The following is a 21741-nucleotide window of genomic DNA, read 5'->3' as shown; positions in this document are numbered from 1 at the left end:
CCCACTCCCCCTCCCCCCACGTGACTCGCCCCGTGCCCGCCCCGCGCGCGGCCCAATCCCGTGGCTCCCGGCCCGGGGGCTGCGCGCCGATGATGTCAGCTGCGGCCAATCGCGAGCGGCGACACACAGCGGCCCCGCCTGGCGTGACCGAGACTCTCCATCACGGCCCGCACCATTGGTTCAATTCGAACTCTGCTCGTTCTGATTGGAGAGTGGCCTCGCAGGCTATTTTTAGCAGGGTATATAAGGCGCGGTCGGCCGCGCGCCGGAGGAGTCCGCGCTGTGAGGTGCGCGGCCGAGTGCTGTGCTGCGCCCGCGGCCGGGGCTGAGGGATCCGGGGCTGGGAGAGCCCGGGCGGGCCGCGTTGCTCGTCCCCAGTCCCAGTCCCCCTTCCCTGCTGCCCGGTCCCGCCACCCCGCGCCCGTCCCGGTCACCAAGCCGGGCCCCGTCGCCGCGCGAGCCCCGTTCCGGCAGCACACCCAGCGTGCGGCCGCCCGGTCCTGCTTCTCTAGGCCGTCAGGTCCCGGGGCCGCCCCGTTCCCCCTGTCCCCCTCTGTGCCCGAGGCCGCCCCGTCCCCAGCTGTTCCCTTCTACGCCCGGGGCCGCCCAGTCCCCAACTTTCTCCTTCTACGTCCGGAGCCGCCCGGTCCCCAACTGTCCCCTTCTACGCCTGGGGCCGCCCCGTCCCCCACTGTCCCCTTCTATGCCGCTCTGTTCCCCTACATCCCCCTGGTCCCCCTCTGTTCTCTCACCTTGGGGTTCCCCTCTGTGTCCCCCCCATCCCTGAGCCCCTCTCGGTCCCCATCGATTCCTAGGTCCCCTCTCCTCCCCTCTGTCCTTAGGTCCACCAGAGTGGGGGAGGGGAGCACGCAGGCTCCCCTTGGAATTGGGAGAAACGTGTTTATCTTGTAGAGGGCGATCTCAGCCCTCACCAAGGTTAACAGCTAGGTTTTCCCATGAATGTGTAAACAATTTAAATTAGGTGGAAGCCAACATTTAGTGTGTGTGTGTTTTTCCATATAAATTATCTCCTAAAATATACCGTAATGTTGATTTTAAGAAAATGTCGAGAACGCTAACCAGAGCATTTTAAATCCAAAATGGGAAACTGAATTGTAACTCTATTATAGTTTTTGTTTTAGAATAGAGTTTAATGGACATTAAACATTTTGAAAGAATGGACTATGTAAAAAAAAAAAAAAAGGGTTTTGTATGTTAAATTTTAGAGAGTCCGGCAGAAGCCTGTGGCTTAAGACTAGGTGGGGACCTTAGTGCGTCTGGAGTGGAGAAAGGTGGTTTGTCTTGTACCTGTGGTGTGTGGGCTGTGAAGGTTATGCAGAGTGAATTGACGGTGTTCTTGGCCCGTGTTCATCACATTTACCCCAGCAACTGAGAGCCAGGAGCAGCCCTCCTTGGGGACCTGTACCTTAACTGTTTCCAGGAAGGCAAATGGCTTTGTTTTGAACCGTCCACAGATTTACCCAAGCGCCTACTGACCGGGCCCCAGTAACTGGCAGCCAAGAGCGTTTGGGCAGCCGTTGTGTTGGGGGCAGGGTTCGCTCAGTAATTAGCGCTTGTGACCTTGGCCCTGCTAGTTCCAAAGTAAGCAGGAGTGTGGAGCAAGTCCCCCGCTGAGGGCCAGGCACCCTGGATCAGGGGGAGCCTGAGATGAAGGGGAAGGCTCTGTCTGGGCCAGGGAGGCCAGGATGGCTGCCTCTGCAAGGTGTGTGGGCATCCTGGTGAGCGGGTGTCCCAGCTTATCTTTGGGACAATTAATTATTAATTGTCTTAATGTTTTTTAATCCACATTCCTATAAAATTTAAATTCATCCTTGTCTCTTAACATACCTTGTCCAGCACTATGAAGATTATATCGTTTGTTTTTACAAGAGGGAACCTGATTAGTCATAATGCAGATACAGTACAATAGGCATTGTCATTTTCAGAAAAAAAAAAAGATTTAAAAACATGGTACGTATGAACACTACATTTCAAATAGAATAGATCCCATGGCATTGTGCTGCACTCGTTAACCATTTAACACATACTAGTCACACCCTATGACTGGCCAGGTATTGGTACACAGAAATTTACAAAACAGGCACAAATCCCTATTATGGTGTGGCAGAGGTGGGCTGCCAGGAGAGTGCAGATGTTTGAAAACAAAAGTCCTTATTGCTAGTAAGCATGTAACCAGTTGGTGAAAAAATATTTTCTTTGATGTGACAAAGAATATATGCATTGCATCTGAACACTAATAGTTGCACCTGATTTTTTAAAGAAGAGCAACAAAGAATCACAAGGGCCAGATTAATTCAGAAGGGGGAAGTATGGCAGGATGTAAAAAGATGATGAACTTTACACTCTAGTTATCCACGCTGTGCGCATGTCCCTGGTCACGTTATTTAAATAGGAGATTAAAACAGCCATTAGACCATCAGAGAAATGCAAATCAAAACCGCAATGAGATACCATCTCAACACCAGTTAGAATGGCAAATCATTAAAAAGCGGGAACAACAGGTGTTGGAGAGGATGTGGAGAAATAGAACACTTTTACACTGTTGGTGGGATTGTAAACTAGTTCAACCATTATGGAAAACAGTATGGGCGATTCCTCAAGGATCTAGAACTAGAAGTACCATATGACCCAGCCATCCCATTAACTGGGTATATACCCAAAGGATAACATAATCATGCCTGCTATAAAGAAACACATGCACATGTATGTTATTGTCGGCACTATTCACAATAGCAAAGACTGGAATCAACCCAAATGTCCCATCAGTGACAGACTGGATTAAGAAAATTGCACATATACACCATGGAATACTATGCAGCCATAAAAAAGGATGAGTTTGAGTCCTTTGTAGGACATGGATGAGCACGCTGGAAACCATCAATTCTCAGCAAACTTATCACAAGGACAGAAACCAAACACCGCATGTTCTCACTCATAGGTGAACTGAACAATGAAGATCAACTTGGACTCATGAAAGGGGAAATCACACACTGGGCTATCACGGGGAGGGGGAGGGGGGAAGGGATTGGCAACTGGGAGTTATACCTGATGTAAATGACGAGTTGATGGGTGCTGGCGAGTTGATAGGTGCAGCACACCAACGTGGCACAAGTAATACATATGTAACAATCTGCACGTTATGCACATGTACCCTAAGAACTTAAAGTATAATAAAAGAAAAATTGGCATGTAAAAACAAAACAAAACAAAAACAAACAAAAAAAAAATGGCCACTAGAATGAGTTTGGTATAATCAGAAGAATTAATGGATTCAAATCCCTGCTTGGTAGCAAATAATAGTCATTCAGTAAATTGAAGGCAATGTTCACTTGATCAACATTTAGCCATTTCTAAGTTTGCTCTTGATAATTGTTTTATAATCCCTCGCCCCTTTTTTAACAGATGAGTGAATGCAGACAGAAAAAGGAAATCAACTTTGCAGGCCACAAAGCAAATCAGAGACAGAGTTGGGCCTTGAGTTGTCCAATAACTCCACAGGTGCTTCCTCCTCCTGCTCCTCGCTGAAGATCCTTGCGCTCTTTTCACTCGCGCAGTCATGGAGAGAACACAGTCAACTCCATTTCTTGGGCGTGACCCTCGTTCTCTGCTCACCTTGAGCCGCTCCAGTCTCTGCCACTGTCTTCAAAAGGTAAAGATCCCTTCTGGGTGACAGTCGGAGGCTCCTTTCCACATTCCTGGGGGCCGCTTCACCCCCCTTGCACCCCGGTGTTACTTCCTCAGTCCCCACTTACACCTCCCTGCTCTCCTCCACTGTCTTTCCCTTTCCTCCTAGGCCTCCAGGCTGCACTCATTTATTTCATACCAGGAAGCTCTTTTTGCTGCCTCTCAAAAATAAAAGTATACATGTGAAACCTCATTTTAAATGTAATTTAAAAATTAATGGGATGACATGTTGGTATTGAGTACATTTGGTCTTCCTGTTCTAGGTCGTTCAAGATGGGCTCTTAGGGGAAGTCTTACAAATCTGTTCTGAGGATAATTCCAAATAATGCCCCCTAATTATACTTACAGAGAATGCTCCAACTTTGGGGCAAGAAGCCAGTTTTGTTGTTTTTTTGTTTTGGTTTTAGTGTCTGTCTGTGCCAGTGTATTGCCTATTCTGGAGCAAACTAACCTTTTATATCATCTGTTTATTTTGGGTGTGCAAAATACAATTGTTAAGAAAGTACTTCTGTTTACATGATAGGTCCTATGTAAGTGTAAAATGTTCCTTTTTTTTTGAGATGGAGTCTCGCTCTGTTGCCCAGGCTAGAGTGTAGTGGCACAATTTTGGCTCACTGGGTTCAAGTGATTCTCCTTCCTCAGCCTCCCAAGTAGCTGGGATTCCAGGAATGCACCACCACGCCCGGCTAATTTTTGTATTTTTAGTGGAGATGGGGTTTTACCATGTTGGCCATGCTGGTCTTGAACTCCTGACCTCAAGTGATCCGCTGCCTCGGCCTCTCAAAGTGCTGGGTTACAGTCATGAGTCACTGTGCCTGGCCCCATGATGTTCATTTCTTAATTGTCTCATTTGCAGATAGCTCTGTTTAAATAGTGAGTTGCCTTTTGTCTCTGTAGTGTTTTTTAGGAGGTAGATGAACTTTTTTAAAAAACGGTTACTACATAACATGTAAGGTGTAGTAGATTCACTCTTTAACAATTTGTGCTGAGAATAATGAAAGAAAATGCCCTATTGATAGTTTTCAAAAGATGTTGAACTTTACTATCAACATATGCAAGATAATAAATACAATGACAGGATACCCCTGGGGCATTGATTGGGAAGAACTTCTGTCTATCTAAGACCTTAGTTTTAGCAGCCCTCTCTAAAAATACAATTGTAAAATAGGAGAGCTGTAAAGTTCACCTCACAATAGCGGCCCCAGGAGGAGCTCCCTGTGGAATCTCCACAGGTACAAGCTATACCACGTGTGTGGTTAAGATATCCATTCTTTACAAGTTGGTCTGTGCATTCCACACACTTCCCATCAAAATCCCAGCAGGCTTTTTGTTGAAGTTGTCCTGCTGATTTAAAAATGTATAGGAAATGCTGAAGAGAGCTATATCTAAACCAGTCCTGAAGGCTGAAGGTTTTATATTATGTGTTTCGAGACTTAAAGCAAAATTGAACATGATTGTGTGACACTGGCGTAGATACAGTTAAATCAATATAACAGAATATGGAGCTCAGAAATACCATCATTCTTACACACATAAAAAAAAAAATTCAAAAAGGTACTAAAGCAATCCCTGTGTGGTTTACTGAGGTCTTGTATCTGTGGTTTGTTGTATTTCATTAAATCTTGGAAAGTTAATGATCACTGCAACTTCAAATATGTCTTCTGTCCCATTCTGCTTCTCTTCTCCTTCTGGAACTCCAGTTGCACATGTGCTTAACAGTTGGGTATATTGTGCCACAGATTTCAGATGCTCCATTTCATTTTTTCATTCTTTTTCCTGAATATGTTTCTTTTTTATAATTTCTATTGACCTGCCTTCAAATTCACTGATTCTTTCCTATGCTGAATCCTGTCTGCTGATGAGACCATTGAAGGGATTCCTTAGATGTGATAGTATTTTTTATATTGCTTATATTTCCGTTTTATTCTTTCTCGTAGTTTCTTTCTGCTGCAGTTCCCCATCTTTTTATTGTCTACGTTTTCCCCACTAGATTATTTTAATCTTTTAATCGTAGCCATTTTAAAGTCCTTCTTTGATGGTTTCAGTGTCTTGTTAATCTCTGGGCCGAATTTTATTGATTGTCTCTTAACAATGTGTTGTTTGCCTTGCTTTTTGTGTGGCTCTTAACATTTGATTAAATTGAACGTATGTTGAGCAGAATAGTAGAGACTTATGTAAGTAGAAATTTCTCCTGAAAATGGGCACATCCCTTATCTCTAGCTGTCTTTATAGGGTAGGAAGTGGCAAACTTTTGTCTGTAAAGGGCCACATAAGTAAATACCTTAGGCTTTGTGGCCCACAGGATCTCTGTTGTAACTTGTTGATTCTGCCAATGTAGCCCTAAGCCGGTCACAGACAACAAGTAAGTGAATAGCCATGGTTGTTTGCCGTTAAAACTTTATTTACAAAAACAAGTGACAAGCCAAATGTGGCTGAAATTATAATTTGCCAATCCCTGGTATAGGGATTGAGTTCGCCTGGTCAGTCAGTAGTTGAGCTAGGTTTTGGTTTTGTCATTGTTGTAGTTCCTTTCCATGCGTGAGAGACTTGTTAGAACTGTCCAGCACTGGGCTGCTGCTGCCTTGCAATTAACATGGAGACTGGGGAGCCTGGGTGCCCCTCAGTGCTCCTGTTGCATACCTACTTTGGCCATTGCTGCACACCTGTTGTGATGGAAGCGTGTGGGGAAGGAGATGGGCTCCTGGAGAGGGCAGGGTGTGTTTTCAGTTCTGATCTGAGGATGGCCCTGTGTCTTTGTGCTTTGGGGCTAGAGCTTTCTCACTGTCCCTGCCTCCTCTCCTTTACCAAGCCAAACTGTCTGTATCTGTCAGAGGACACGTGGTAGGTGGGAGGGAGTTTCCTGCCCCTCTCCTGGGAAGAGAAGATCCTTGCTTCTTGGTGTGTAGGACCTGGGCCTGAGGGAGCATCCTGCCGCCCTGCACTGAGAGGCTTGTCTTCCTTAGGGGAGGGGTCTAGGGATGCAGGTGGGGGCTCTGGGGCCTACTGCCTTGCCTACCGATCTTCCCCGTGAGCACGTGGTAGAAGCCTGTGGAGAAGAACTTGTAGGTGAAAATGGGATCCCATTTATTCCAAACTGTGGTCCAGCCCAGGCTTACCCATTAACAGATTATTAGAATGGAAGCTGCTTCCTCCTTCTACTTTTCCAAAGGCAAAACAATCTGTGGCACCATTTCCCTTCGGATGTTTTGGGTGCCTGTGGCCCTTACTCTTCAACAGGCTAAAGAAAAATAAGATTTTGTAGAGTAGCTGAGTTTTTCTTGTTAATGAGGTGGAAGCAATGTTCTCTTGTGGCTTTTTTCCATACATCAGAAGTGGAGTTCCAGAGAAATCCAATGGGGAGAGGAAAGTCTTCAACAAATGATGTTGGGACACTTGGGAAAAAAGGAGGCATACAGACAGGCAGAAAGGAAGGAAGGAGAGAGAGAGAAAAGAAAGAAGAAAAGAGAAAAGAAAGGGGGAAAGAGGGAGGGAGAAAGGGAGGGAGGGAGGGAAGGAAGAAAGGAAGGGAAGGAGAAAGGAAGGGAGGGAGGGAAAGAGAGAGAGAAACTCAGCCCTACCCCCTCACGTTATACATACAAGTAAGTAAAGACAGATGATAAAGTACATAAAAAAGCAGAACTACGAAAGTTTCAGAAAAGAAAAAAAGGGAGAAAATAATGACGGGGGGTTCTTGGGAAACAGAGCAAAAATTTTTAAAAAGTGATTAATAGATTTCATCAAATTTAAAACTTTATCAAAAGGCAGCACTAAGAACATGAATAAATAAGTCACAGACTGAGAGAAAATTTCAAAAAACATCCATCTAGTATTGAACAAGTATCCAGAATATAAATGACATATAGAAGTCAATAATAAACATATTTTGAAAAAATTAAAAATGAGCAAAGTATTTGAACAGACATGTCACAAAAAAAGATATGCAGATGACTCATAAGCACTTAAAACCGTGTTCAACATTTGTTGTCCTCAGGGACATGTGAAATAAAGTCACTGGAATGGCTAAAATTAAGAACTTCGACAATACCAAGTGTTGACAAGGACATGTCATGAGCCAGCAGAACTTTCCTCAACTATTGGTCCAGAGGCAAAATGCCACCAACTCTCTGGAAAAAAGTCTGGCTGTTTTTAATAAAACTAAACATTCACCTATCCTCTGACTCAGTTCTTCCATTTTCCAGGCATTTAACTAAAAGAATTAAAAGAATATGGCCATAAAGAGATTTGGTCAACCTCATTCATAGCAGTTTATCCGTAATAGTCAAAAACTGGAGCCTGTCCAGGAGTCAGTGACCAGAAGATGTGGTGAATTGTACGACATGAGGCTGCTCATCAACAGAAGAGCCTGCAGCAACACGAGTGTGTCTCAGACACATTTGGCTGAGTAAAGAAGCCTCACATGCAAGAATGCCTACTGCAAGATTCATTTTGATTACGTTTTAAAAGAGGCACAACTGATGTTTAGAGAAAAGAACCAGCATGTCAGTTGCCATGGTGAGCAGGGGTGGAGATTGACTTGAAAGGGCATGAGGGGGCTCTCTTAACCTGGTGGACATGTTTAATGTCTGGATAAAGGTTTGGGTTACACAGGAGATTACATTTCTCCCGAACTGATGGGCTGATATGCTTAAGATTTGTGCATTTAACTTTCTGCAAATTTACCTCCCTCTTCCCCACCAAAAAGAAGAGAGCCATAGACAAATATTGAACTCACACAGTAATAACATGCAAGCTGCAGTGTTCAGAGGGGAAGCATGCTAAGGCATACTGTATGCTTTGAAACTTCAAGAAATTGAGAGAGAGAGAGAGAAAAAGGGGAAGGAAGAGGAGGAGGAGGAGGGAGGGGCAGATGGCTTGAAGGATGGATCCGTGATTGATGCATGGGTGGATGGATTTATATGCCACAAAGCAAATATAGTAAAATGGTAATTTTCGAATCCCAGTGGAGGGTGTTTGGGTGTTCACTGATCCTTTAAACTTCTCTTTATATTTGGAAACGTTTTTGATTAAAAGTTGGGGGGAAATATGCTAGAGCAGGGAACATTAGGTGCCATGCTGCAGTGCACCTTGATTAATGAGATCTGGCTCCAAATTCTGAAACCTAATAGCTATGAGAGTTGGGTAAGTTATCCAGCACATCTAAACCTCAGTTTCCTAGCCTATAAGATAGGCTAATAATTATGCCTGCTGCCTGTACCTGCTCTCTAGGCACTCTACGGCCCTTATTTGGCACTAAGTTATTCCTCCTAACAGCGTACCGTGGAGGCCATTTCTATTGAGCACCCTGCTGTACAGATGAGACTGAAGCTCAAAGGGAGATGAAGAGAGGAGCCAGGATTTGTCTGGGGTACCTTTGGTTCCAGGCTTGGCATTTTTGCTCACCATGCTCAGGGCCTCATAATTTTGACTGAACCATTTTGTTGAAACCTATGTTGATGCTGAGAGGAAGACTTAAAGCCAGGTTATTTTGGAGTTAACTTTAGAATCCCTGTCTTTGTAACTAATTATAGCTATAGTACGCAGATTTAAGGCATCTGAGTCAGAGTAGAAAATTCGTACTTTGAATAGAGTGTATTAATCTCATGTGGCTGCTGTAACAAACACCACAAACTTAGTGCCTCAAAGCAACTGAAATGAATTCTCTCAGAGTCTGGGGGCCAGAAATCTACACTGAGTCATGGTCAGGACCATGCTCTTTCTGGAGTCTCCAGAGGAGAATCTGTTCCTTGCCCCTTTCAGCTTCTTGTGGCCGCATCACTGCAGTCTCTCCTCTGGTCATGTTGCTGCCTCCCCTTCTATAGGTGTCAAGTGTATCTCTTGCTTCCCTTATAAGAACGCTTGTCATCGGACATAGGGGCACTTGAATAATGCAGGATACGCCCCTGTCAACCTGCTGAATTTAATTACATCTGCAAAGATCTGTTTTCCAAGTCAAGCCACGTCCACAGATTCCAATGACTTAACATGGATATCTTTGGGGAGGCCATTTCTTTGTTCTGCCACACTCAGCAAAACCATATAAATTAATGTGTATTCAATAGTGCTTAGCAGTAGAATAATGGATTAAATATTGCAAGATATTATAGGCAAGAGGTAAGAAAACTGTGGACAATCACAGTAAATCTTAAGCTGATATCAAAAAGCCAGACTCAGTGGAAACAGGCGTGAAGACCACAGCATTTCCCAGTAACTTGATATGGATTATTTAATGTAATCCTCAGAATGGCCCCACCACCTCCATTGTGAGTAACAAGGAAACCGAGGCACAGGAAGTATTTATCTTGCTCAGCCACCCAGCTTTGGTAAGGAAAGGTCATAAGGAAAGGTGACACTCAGTGGGTGTTCCACATTGCAACCCTCTGAGATAAATGCCACCATAATCTCTGCTGTATAGACCTGGAAACTGAGGTGGGGGAGAGGAACTAACATGCCAGAGGTCACTGACTGTCAGGTGGCGGATAGAGGAGGAGGGAGTCCAGGAGCTCACAGGGCAGCTCTGCAGCCTTGGACAGAGTAACGGGCAGGGATTTGAACCTGGGATTCTGAGCCCAGAGGCTGAGGCACAGCCACCGCTGTATAATAGTAACCAAGAGAATTGAAAGAGAAGGTTGCAGACTTGTTTCCAAGGATTATCATTAGAACTTGGTACCAGGGAGATGAGGTGAGCCATAGTCCCGTCTCCAAGGAGGCCGCAGTGGGCTGCGAGTCCTGCAGAGGACCCTTTACTGCTTCACTGTGCTCTTGGGCCACATGCCCTTGGCACTAGGAAGTGCTGTGGGACCCCTATGGGGATGGTCACTCATCCGAATGCTGCTGCTTCCTCCATGCCCTTCTAAGTTAGGCAGGAGTGTGTCCTCCCTTGCATTCGCTGAGAGCCTGTGCACCTGTCCCTTGGACTTCCCCAGTGCCCTGAGCAGCACCCCCCTTGCTGTCCTCCCTCACTTTCTGCAGCAACCACATGGTGCTCTCATTGTGGATCCTGAGGATTCTGCACTGGTCTCCCTGGGTGCTATGGATCCTGCAGTCTTGGTGGATTGCTGTGCCTTCCTCCTAGGTCTGTGAGCTTCTAAGGGAAGGGACTGACTTCCATCTCCACATCCCATTGCCACTATGAGACGTGCAGAAGTGGACAGAGTTGATAGCTTGAGTCGGAAATGCAACTCATTTAACTTCCTGCAGAACAGTGCTTGGGAGGTAAACTCCCTGAGTCTTTGCCTGTCTTTAGGGGTACTGTTGTCTTTTATGTCTTGTATTACAGCTGTTTGTGAATATTTCTCTTCTCTCTTAGACTCAGTTGCCAGGAAATAGTAATTGAGTCTTCAGCATCTTTCTTCCCTTTGCAAATGTCAGCAAGCACTCACCTTAAGCGTTTTAAAAAGTACTAGTGCTATCTGTCTGTAAAGCAGCCTTTAGAAATTAAGATTCAGAACTATTAGACTTTATAAGAAGGCAAAAAGAAAAGGGAAGATTGCCAAAGATTAGTGATTGATACATTTGGTATAAATCTAAAACCCGTCATTGAGTATTAAGTTGTTAAAAAAAAAAAAAAGTAGGGAACATGAAAAAAAATTACAGCTGGGTAAAAGAATTGAAGCTGACAATTGCAAGTAAGATTACAGTTTACCTCTGTAAATTAAATAAGTTATGGTTATATTTGCTTCTGAATACTTTTAATCTTACTTTGGTCAACTATATTCTAAATAAAATGAGCTACCAGTAATGCCTTCTAAAAACTTAGCAATCACTAAAAATTTTCCAAGGAAATTTCACAAGGATGGGAAACTGGTAGATGGTCTTCAGGTTTGAAGCACCTGCAAGTATGTAAGACACTATTTAAATAAACAAATGAACCCTACTCATATTTCCATGGTGTCTCTACCTTCTTCTTGCAGTTCTGGTTTTAGTTATTGCTTTATGTCCTTGTCTCCTCTGTCAGCCTGAACACAAGAGAGTACGTATTCCTTCTTAAAACCAGTGTTTAGTATAATGTCTGGACTCTCCCAGCTATTTAATAAATACTTAACTGAGTGAGTGAATCCTTGAATGACTATATGCATGAATACAGAATTTATCCATGAGTTAAAAATGGAACTTCAAAGTATTGTCTAATTATTGTCGGTTGTGACACAAATTTTTAATCCATTAATGATTTTGCTTCATTTTCATTCTCTTTTGTTCCCATACAAAAATTTAAATAAACATTGACTCTTTTATCCTTCGTAAGTCACAGCTGATTAATTTCACATTCTAAATGTCTGCACTTAGGAAACTCAGCATGTATGATGTGGTCCTGAGTAAATACATATCCATGGGATAAATATATGCCAACTCAGAAATGTCAAATATTTTGTATTTCATTGCATGTGAAGAAGTTGAAGGAAAATCTACTGGACTGTTGAACAGAGGCCTCTAGACTACAAATAACCAGTCAAAGCTTGCTTAGCTCATGTGTTAAGGTTGACCCTAGGTGCCCCACTTTTTGTGGATTTCATTTTCGTATTTTCTAGATTTATTTCTTCGTTTTTCTGGAATATATCCTGTAGTAACTTCCTGAGGAATGTGTGGAAGGTCACCTTTCTGAGTCTTTGACTCAATTTTTTTTTTAATCTTCTCATACGCTTGATTAATAATTTCACTGAATATATAAATTTTGGTATAAATTTCTCTTGGGCCTTTGAAGATAATTCCACTGTGTTTCAGATTCAGTTTTGTGTTTCACTTGGCTTTCTGGTTAGTTTTTCTCATTTCTGGTTCTTTTATGCTGGTGATACCTGGTGTCTATGGTTTCCTAGGCTTTGTCCTGACTGATCTCTTCTTGGTAGGAATTCTATCCAGGACTCTGTAAAGGGCAAATCATTTAGAGTATGTGTGCAGGGAGCTGGCCACAGGCTGCAAATTTAACCAATGAAAGATATTGTCTCCAACATTTTCTCTAGTTTCTTTGGGGGAGAGTGTTTTTGGGAGGAGAGTTTTGCTGGAACATAAATGCCTGAGCGTCATGAGTGATGGGTAGAAAAGGGGAAAGAGGGTGAGGTTTTGACGGGTACAGTTGCCCCACAGATAGAATTTCAATTGCTCCTCTGTCTTCAGCCCTTTCCACCTCCTGTACTCCAGTCTGTGTGCTGATCTGAGCACAGAAATCTCTGGGCTTCCTGGGTGGACTGAGGCCTACCTCTTCTGAAACCCACTTTCTGTGTCCCCCAGGCTGCAGACTTCTTGGCTTGCTAACCTTGTGTAACCCTCTGCCACCCACCTTCTGTTTTCTAGAACCTTATTGAAATCTTGTATATGGTTGTGACTCCCTGTTCAATTCCTGTTATATGGTTCTTCTTGTAATGCTATATTTTTATTTCAGTGGGATCTGGAGAGAATGGGGACACAATTATAGTCCTGGTTCTTTAACTTAAACCAGAGGCCCTGAATGTCATCAACAACTAAGTTCAAGAACTCCAAAATGATCTAATTAAACTTGTGTTCATGGTTATGCTTTTATCTTAGCATGTAAAATAGATAGATAGATATTTTATTTCCATTTTAATGTACTGAGTTTTACAAAGCCTGCTAAGCCTAAGACATTTAAACACAGAGGGATGAGAGAAAGAGTGAGAGAAAGAAAGGATGACATGACAAGGCGAAGTTCTAACCTTTCTTAGTATTTCAAGAGGAACCCAAAATGAGAATCCTTTCACCAGAGGACCCACATAGAGATGCTGACAAATTTGTACATGGGCCCAATTTCTGTTGTGCTTTTCTTGAAAACTGAAATCCCCTCCTGAATAAAAGAGATATCCCACTTAGATCAATTCAGAAGATCTCATCTTCTTCCATGCAACTTTCTCATTTCCATCAGTACATCCAGATGAGTCAGAAATCTCCATCTGCCATCTGGTAGCACCTTTCCGCCAGTCAATACATTGCTCTTCTACAAAGACTTCAATGTGTTTAAAGAAATGCATATTTTGTTTTGAGCACTTACTATGCATTGGCCATTGTCTGTGTCTTCAGGAAGCAGCAGTGATCAAAACAAAGTCCTTCCTCACACACAGCTCATGTTCTGGTGGAGGGAAAAATAAGGAACAGGTAAGCACATAATGTCTCAGGTGAGGACAAATGCTATGAAGGGGATGGGATGGAAAGTGGTGGGCAAGGGGACTTAGCAAATACGATGGTTATGGAGGGCCTCCCTGATAAGGTGACATTTGTCTAGAAAGAAGAATGAATATCCAGTTTTCTCAACACCATTTATTGAAGAGACTGTCCTTTCCCCAATGAGTGTTCTTGACAGTTTTGTAAAATCTCAGTTAGCTATAGATACTTGGATTAATTTCTGGATTCTCTGTTTTCTTCCATTGGTCTGTGTGTCTTTTTTCATGCCAGTATCATGCTGATTTGATTACTATAACTTTGTAGTTTATTTTGAAGTCTGGTAGTGTGATACCTCCAGCTTTGTGTTCTTTTGTTCATTTGTTTGTTTTAGTTCCTCAAGATGGTTTTGGTTATATGGCATCTTTCATGGTTCCATACAGATTTTTAGAATTTTTTTCCTACTTCTGTGAAGAAGGTCATTGGTATTTTTTGATAGGGAGCACATTGAATCTGATTGCTTGAGTAGTATGGGCATTTTAACAATGTTAATTCTTCTCATCCACGAGCATAAGATGTCTTTCCATTTGTTTGTATTCTCTTCAATTTCTTTCAGCAGTGTTTTATAAATCTCCTTGTAGAGGTCTTTCACCTCTTTGGTTAAATTTATTCATAGGTATTTTTTTGGTAGCTATTGCAAATGATACTGCCTTTTAATTTCTTTTCAGCTAGTCTATTTTCCTATATAGAAATATTGCAGATTTTGTGTATTAATTTTGTATCCTGCAACATTATTTAATTTGTCAGTTCTAACAGTTTTATTTTTGTGACGTCTTTAGGTTTTTCTCTGTGTAAGATTATATCGTCTGCAGACAGAAACAATTTTAACTTTCTCCTTTCCAATTTGAATTTGCTTTATTAATTTCTCTTGCCTGATTGATCTGGCTAGGGCTTCCAGGACTATGGTCAATAAGAGTGGTGAGAGTGAGTATCCTTGTCATTTCCCAGCTCTTAGAGAAAAAACTTTTATCTCTTTCTCCTTCAGTATGATGTTAGCTGTGGGTCTGACATATATGGCTTTTATTATGTTGAGGTACTTTCCTTCAATTAATTTATTGAGAGTTTTTATCATGAGGTGTTGGAGAATGAAACTATATCCCCCCCTCTCACCCTGTACAAAAATCAGCTCAAAGTGAATCAAAGACCTAAATGTAAGACCCAAAACTGTAAAACTAATAGAAGAAAACAGAGGAAATGCTTCAAGACGTTGGTCTAGGGAAAGATCTTATAAATTTTATGATCATAAGATTTTATGAATCTCAAAAGCATAGACAACAAAAGCAAAAATAAACAACTGGGATTACATCGAACCACAAAGCTTCCACACAGCAAAGAAAACAATCAACAGAGTGAAAAGATACCTAAAGAAAATGAGAAAACAATTGCAAACTATTCATCTGCCAGGAACGTAATATCCAGCATATACAAGGAACTCAACTCAACAACAAAAAAGTAAACAATCCAGTTAAAAAATGAGCAAATGACCTGAACAGACATTTCTCAAAGGAAAACACATATATGAACAAGAAATATATGAAAAAAATGCTCATCACTAATAATCAGGAAAAGGCGAATCAAAACCACAGTGACATATCATCTCACCCTGGTTAGGATGGCTATTATCAGAAAGACAAAAATCACAAATTCTGGCTAGGATGCAGAGGAAAGGGAACTCTCACACACTACCGATGAGAATGTAAACTAGTACAGCCACTGTGGAGAACAGTATGAAGGTTCCTCAGAAACACAAATAGAAATATGACCCAATACTGGGCATTTATCTAAAGGAAAGAAAATCAGCATATCCAAGAGACACCTGAATCTTCCATGTTTATTGTAGCAATATTCGTAACAGACAAGATATGGAATCATCTGAGGTATCTGACAACAGATGAGTGGATAAAGAAAATGTAGTACATATGCACAAAGGAATATTATGCAGCCATAAAAAAGAATGAAATCCTGTCATTCATGGCAGCATGGATGGAACTAGAGGACGTTATGTTAAGTGAAATAAGCCAGAAACAGAAAGTTAAACACCACATAGTCTCCTTCATATGTGGAAGCTAAATAAAAGTTGGTCTCATTGAAGTAAGAAGAAAAGAGAATGTTAGAAGCTGAGAAGGGAGGGGGAGGGGAAGGACAAGGAAGGTTTGTTAAAAGATACGAAATTACAGCTAGATAAGTTTTAGTGTTCTGTACTAGATGACTATAGTTAATCACATATGATATAGTTATTGTTATATAATAACTCTACATAGTTATATAAGTACATATTACTTATATTTACTTATATTACTTATATTTACTTATATTACTTATATGTACTATATACTTATAGTACATATAATATGTACTATACAAATACATATTATATAGTTAACTATATAAGTACACATTACTTATATAGTTATATAAGTACACATTAGTTTCAAATAGCTAGAAGGAGGATTTGAAACTATACAGCTATATATTCTAAAGTTTCAAATAGCTAGGAGGAGGACAGCGAATATTCTCAACACAAATACATGATAAAGGTCTGAGATGATGGCTATGCAAATTATCCTGATACGCTCACTTTACATCATATGTATGAAAACATCACTGTGTGCCCCACAAATATGTGCAATTATTAGGTGTCAATCAGATTTTATTTATTTATTCTTTTGAGATGGAGTCTCACTCTGTCGCCCAGGCTGGAGTGCAGTGGCGCGATCTCGGCTCACTGCAAGCTCCGCCTCCCGGGTTCATGCCATTCTCCTGCCTCAGCCTCCCGAGTAGCTGGGACTACAGGCGCCCGCCACCACACCCAACTAATTTTTTTGTATTTTTAGTAGAAAACGGGATTTCACCATGTTAGCCAGGTTGGTCTCGATCTCCTGACCTCGTGATCCACCCGCCTCGGCCTCCCAAAGTGCTGGGATTACAGGCGTGAGACACGACGCCTGGCCCGATCAGATTTTTTTTTGAGTTAAAAATGAAAAGTGAAAAGTGAAGGGATGGCTGAAAGTGGGGTGTAGTGTTATCTACCAGGAAGTGTGCGCAGGATGTAGTTATCAACGTGATAAACAGTTTTTTAGTCTTAATTTTAAAAGATATTTAGAGATTTTATGTCCATTGAGATATTTCTTTATGTACACATCACAATTTTTTTATTGGATAACAATTGTTTGTAGGTAACCTCAAATATAAACTGCAGGGAGGTCATGAGGACCTATGTAGAACTTCTTGGAAGAAATAAGTTTTCCAAATCACAGCATTTGTGCGTACATGGGAAGGGCCTTCTATTCCAGTGCTTTGAAAGAGTACTTGACTCTGATGGAGGAGAGCGGGTCAGCCACTGCTCAGAGCAGTTTCTACCACTTCAAAAGCCACGTCAGCTCTTGTATCCTACAGCCACTACAACATCCCCATTTTACAGTTTTGTTGATCAGATAGAGAGCCTAGAACACCCCAAGTCCTGTTGGAAGCTCTCCTAGAAACAGAATTCCAGAGAGGCCAGTACCTCCTCCCAGAACATCCCCCAGGATTTGTCTCTGTGGTGCCAAAGCTCTGGTGCTTGGACCAAACACAAGCTAGCGTGGTGCAGGTTTTGTGGAAGTGTATGCTCAGGTCTTTTCTGATTCACTCGTGATCCTCCCTTGTTTCATTGTGACTGGACACAAGCAAGGCAACCCTCACAGTTTGGAGTCCAGTGGGTCTCACAAAAGCCCAGAACACCCTGATGTCCACATGGTCATTTCCAAATCTCCAAGCGACATTTGAGTAGCAAAGTTGAAGCTGATGGGGAATCACATGTCTCCTTCCCACCTCCAGGATCCCTTGACATGTTTGAAGGGCTCTGGAGGAAAGATGGCCTGAGATGAGAGTTGCAGGCATCATGCCCCAGAAATATAATTGACAGCAAAGGGCTTGAGGAGTTTTTGCGATTCCCTGTTGACTGTTACAGAACTTGGAAGCTCACCTATGGGGCCTGGGATTCATCACCTCTCATAACAGGCATTAAACTGATGTCATTATTCAGTGTCATTCAGTGCCATCAAAACAGGACCTGCTTTTGAAGACCAGCCTGGGAGCCTGATCTTTGCCATTTGACCAGTCGCCCGAGGGCAGACACGTTTCCCAACTCTTGAATTTCTTCTAAAGACACGCTGACCTGACAGGATTGGTTTAGGATTAAGTGAGATGATGTATGGTCGGATCATAATAGAAGCTCTACTAAATACAAATGCTGCTTTTTTGTTGCTTTTATACAGCATGGTGACAAATTCTCCTCTGGAAGATCCTGCAGATGTGAAACTGGGTGTAGGTGTCACCCGCTGACAGCGGTGGGTTTTTCTTCCCTTGGGTGCCATAAGGGTGAAGAGCTGGGGTGAATACGTGGAGGACGGGCACTTGGTTTGGTTCTGTTTTCTATATTTCCATCTCTACTGGATTATTGATCCACCGGGTCACATATTGTCCTTGAGATGCCCACAAGCCCCAGGGATCTACCAAAATGTCCCTCTCAACAGCAGTGACTTCCTGGTCTTGGGTTGGGGTCAGTTAGCAGGATCGTGTCCCTGAAGTTCCACTCAACCCCTCCTTCTGACTTGGCACTTGTTCTTCCCACCTGGTCTCAAACATAGACTGTCTTCACAGACTTCTGTGCTTGGTTTCCCCCTCCCCTAGAACACGTCTTGTTTGGGAGTGGAGACACACTCACATAGACCCACAACAGACACAACACACACAATCACACAAAGACACACACAGACACATACACGGACACCCACAGAGGCAAACATATACATGTTCACACAGATGCACAGACACAACACACACAAACTTACACAGAAACACACAGAAACATACACTAACACACAGAGAGGCACACATACGCATGTTCATATACATGGACACAACACACACAACAGACACAACACATACAACATACACAGACTTATACAGAGACACACAGACACACTGACACAGAGGCACACATGTACATGTTCACACACATACGCAGACACAACACACACAACAGACACAACACACAGACCCACACAGAGACACACTAACACATACACATAGTGGCACACATACACATGTTCACATATACATAGACGCACACACATTCACACAGAGACACAGACACACACAACCACACACATACAGAGTCACACACAGACACACAGACACAGGCACACAGGCACAAACACAAGCACACTTATTCACACCCAAGAGGGCCTCGTGGCTACTGTGGCCACTGGTTCATGAGACGCTGGGTTTTTCAGCTGGATGAAGGCAAATTATACCCTGAGTGAGTTATCAGGTTGGTACAAAAGTAACTGCAGTTTTGCCATTATTTTAATGCAAAATCTGAAATACTTTTGCGCCACCCTGATAGCTTTAGACTTATTTTCAAATAAAGTATTGTTGTGATTAACAGATTAATAAAAACATGCCAGGTCTTAAGTTTTAATGATTAACTTTCAGGACTGAGTAGACAGTAAACATTTGGCTAGAATTTCCTGTCCTCAGATACCGTGCGATTGAAAGAAAATCCGCTTGGTGATGTGCTATTTATAACACTATTTTAAAAGGTTATCTTGTTCAAATGCAGCGTGTGCTTAGGAGTTAAATCCCAGAACTGCCTGACCAAGGAAAAAGAAAAGGTGCTTTAAAGTAGCATGTTGTCATAGTAGCGTGAAAATGTTAAGGTGTGACTGGCCCTATATGAAATGAGCACATTCTCACAAAGACTCCAACCTCTGTGGTGAGAAATCCCGAGTCACTGTCATGGGTCGAGAAGCCCTCCCCAGATGGCCGGGCAGATAGCTGCTTTCTCAGTGCTTTCAGGTAAAGTCTTACATGACAGAGCACAAGAAAACATGTTACTCCAAAAAGCAAATTGACGGAACCTGTCATTTCACAAAACTAAAATTATACAAGACTCTTCATGTCTCAAGGAAAATAATGGAGAAGAAATGTCAGGCGCTGTGGTTTTTCTGAATAGATTTGAGCACATATGCACCACAAGCCATTTTTTAGGAAAGTCAGATTTTCACACATTTACAGAAATAATTTGCTTCAGATCTGCAACGGAGGCTTGAAGCCACATGTGTTTTCTAAACTGCCAATCCAGGATAATGTCTGGAGTATCTGTTTTTTTTTTTAAATACCTAAATTAGATCTATGCAGAGTGTGGAAACAGCAGATAACTAGCAATACAGAGTTAGTAGAGGAAAAAAAGGGAACTTTCTTGAAGCGTCTCCCCTCCCCCCAGACAAAGTAAAATGACTGTATTGTGCTGTTATCGACAGAGTTGCATGCAGCAAATGCTCAAATCATTTCAGAGATAATGAGACATTATGTTTCTTAGTTCACTATTTAAAAATATAAAACCAACAATTACAGATGGAAACTATTCATTCTGAGATTTATGGAGGGAAAAGCAGAAAAAAAAAAAAAGTCCATGTCTTTCTAATGGCTGCATATATTGCAGATAACTGAGCCACAGAAAGGGAGCTGGTGTTTACAGAGAGAAGCCGGCGGGCAAGGAAGATGTGCTGTGGGTTTGGGCCTGGTTCTGACCCAGTCTAGCCTCAGGGAGGCCTCTTGGCTTCTGTGCGGAGAGGTCACAGCCATCACCTCCCTGGGTCTCTGATCTTTTGTGGTCTTGCAGTAGTTTCCAGCAGTGGGAGACCCCCTTACAAAATAAATGGTACGTCAGGCAGAGACTTATCTCACCAGGGAAGCCCATGATTTGCAAGAAATGTCACACGTCTCACTGCGGAGACAGGAAAGCCTGTCTGTTTGAATCATTTAAGTCTGGGTGGGTGTACTAGTGAACATCTACTCATAGAATTTAGAGAATCTTTTTCTATTTATTTTCAGCAGTTTTCAGCAGCAGAGGCATTGTTCTGGAGTAGCCCGTGACTGTAAACAGATTCTCAGTATTCAACAGGCAAATCGTCTTGGGTGTATACCGGAAAATTTAAGTGTTTTAAGCACTTGTCCTAAGATACGTTTTTTAGATTATCAGTTTGCACTGTGTAGATGTCAAGGCTTAACGGACAAAGACAAACTTCAGCCCAGCCCTGGTCATAATGAACAAAATTTCTGAAGTTAATAAAATCCTTAAAAGGTACATTATAATGTGTTCAAAAAAATCCGTTTTTAGTTAATAGCAATAATACTACTCTTCAGTGTTATAAAAAGTTCTACAGTCAGATTCAAACACTAGAATCTATGTCCTTCAAAACATTAAACATGTATTTACTTTCATTGAAAATACTCATTTGATTTTATTATATTTGTGAAAACATATTTTGCAGTATTTACATATTGACGTATTAACTGAGAAATTATCTCCTGGTTCCTCGAAAACATTAATTAAAATCTCAAAGGCTTTATCTCTATTTTACATGTTTCTCTGAAGAAAATGTATTATTTAGAAAACAAACAGTGTTGCCATGTGATAGGTTTTTTTTCAAATGAGACAACACAACGGAATAAAATATATGATCTGTAGCTGCTGAGGCTGAGTCAGTTCCTGTTTCAATAACAAGAGTGTCATCTGCTAAACTCTAACCAGCACAGTTTGTCACTGTGGATGTGGCTTTATTTGTACATGTTGCCAGAAAGTTCTTAGGGAAAATACGCTCATAGTTTTCATACCAAAAAAGAAACTTTCGGTGAGCAGTCTGGCTATGGCTGTGGCCTCGTTTATTATTTATGCTGTAACCGATGCTTCTCCAGTGGCAGGGTAATGCTTGCCTGGCTACATAAAATAATGCCTCCGTTTTCTCTGGGGAATTCATAATTTGCTCATGTCACCCCAAAGCTCTCACACACTTGTGCAGTGGTGTTCCAAAGAGTGAGCAGTGCGCC

The 21741-nt window shown here is 42.1% G+C and overlaps 1 long non-coding RNA gene across 1 annotated transcript; it reads left to right on the top strand.

Moving 5' to 3' along the window:
* Nucleotides 1–1265: 1265 nt before the first annotated feature.
* Nucleotides 1266–8538, top strand: LOC108513719 (uncharacterized). The gene is made up of 3 exons (XR_001881000.1): nt 1266–1723; nt 3424–3670; nt 7905–8538. It is a non-coding gene; the product is annotated as an uncharacterized LOC108513719 (long non-coding RNA).
* Nucleotides 8539–21741: the final 13203 nt, after the last annotated feature.

Source organism: Rhinopithecus bieti, unplaced genomic scaffold (genome assembly GCF_001698545.2).
Source record: "Rhinopithecus bieti isolate Rb0 unplaced genomic scaffold, ASM169854v2 scaffold_33140, whole genome shotgun sequence".
In the NCBI taxonomy this organism is placed as follows: Eukaryota; Metazoa; Chordata; class Mammalia; order Primates; family Cercopithecidae; genus Rhinopithecus; species Rhinopithecus bieti.
This window is presented reverse-complemented; position numbering and strand designations above follow the sequence as displayed.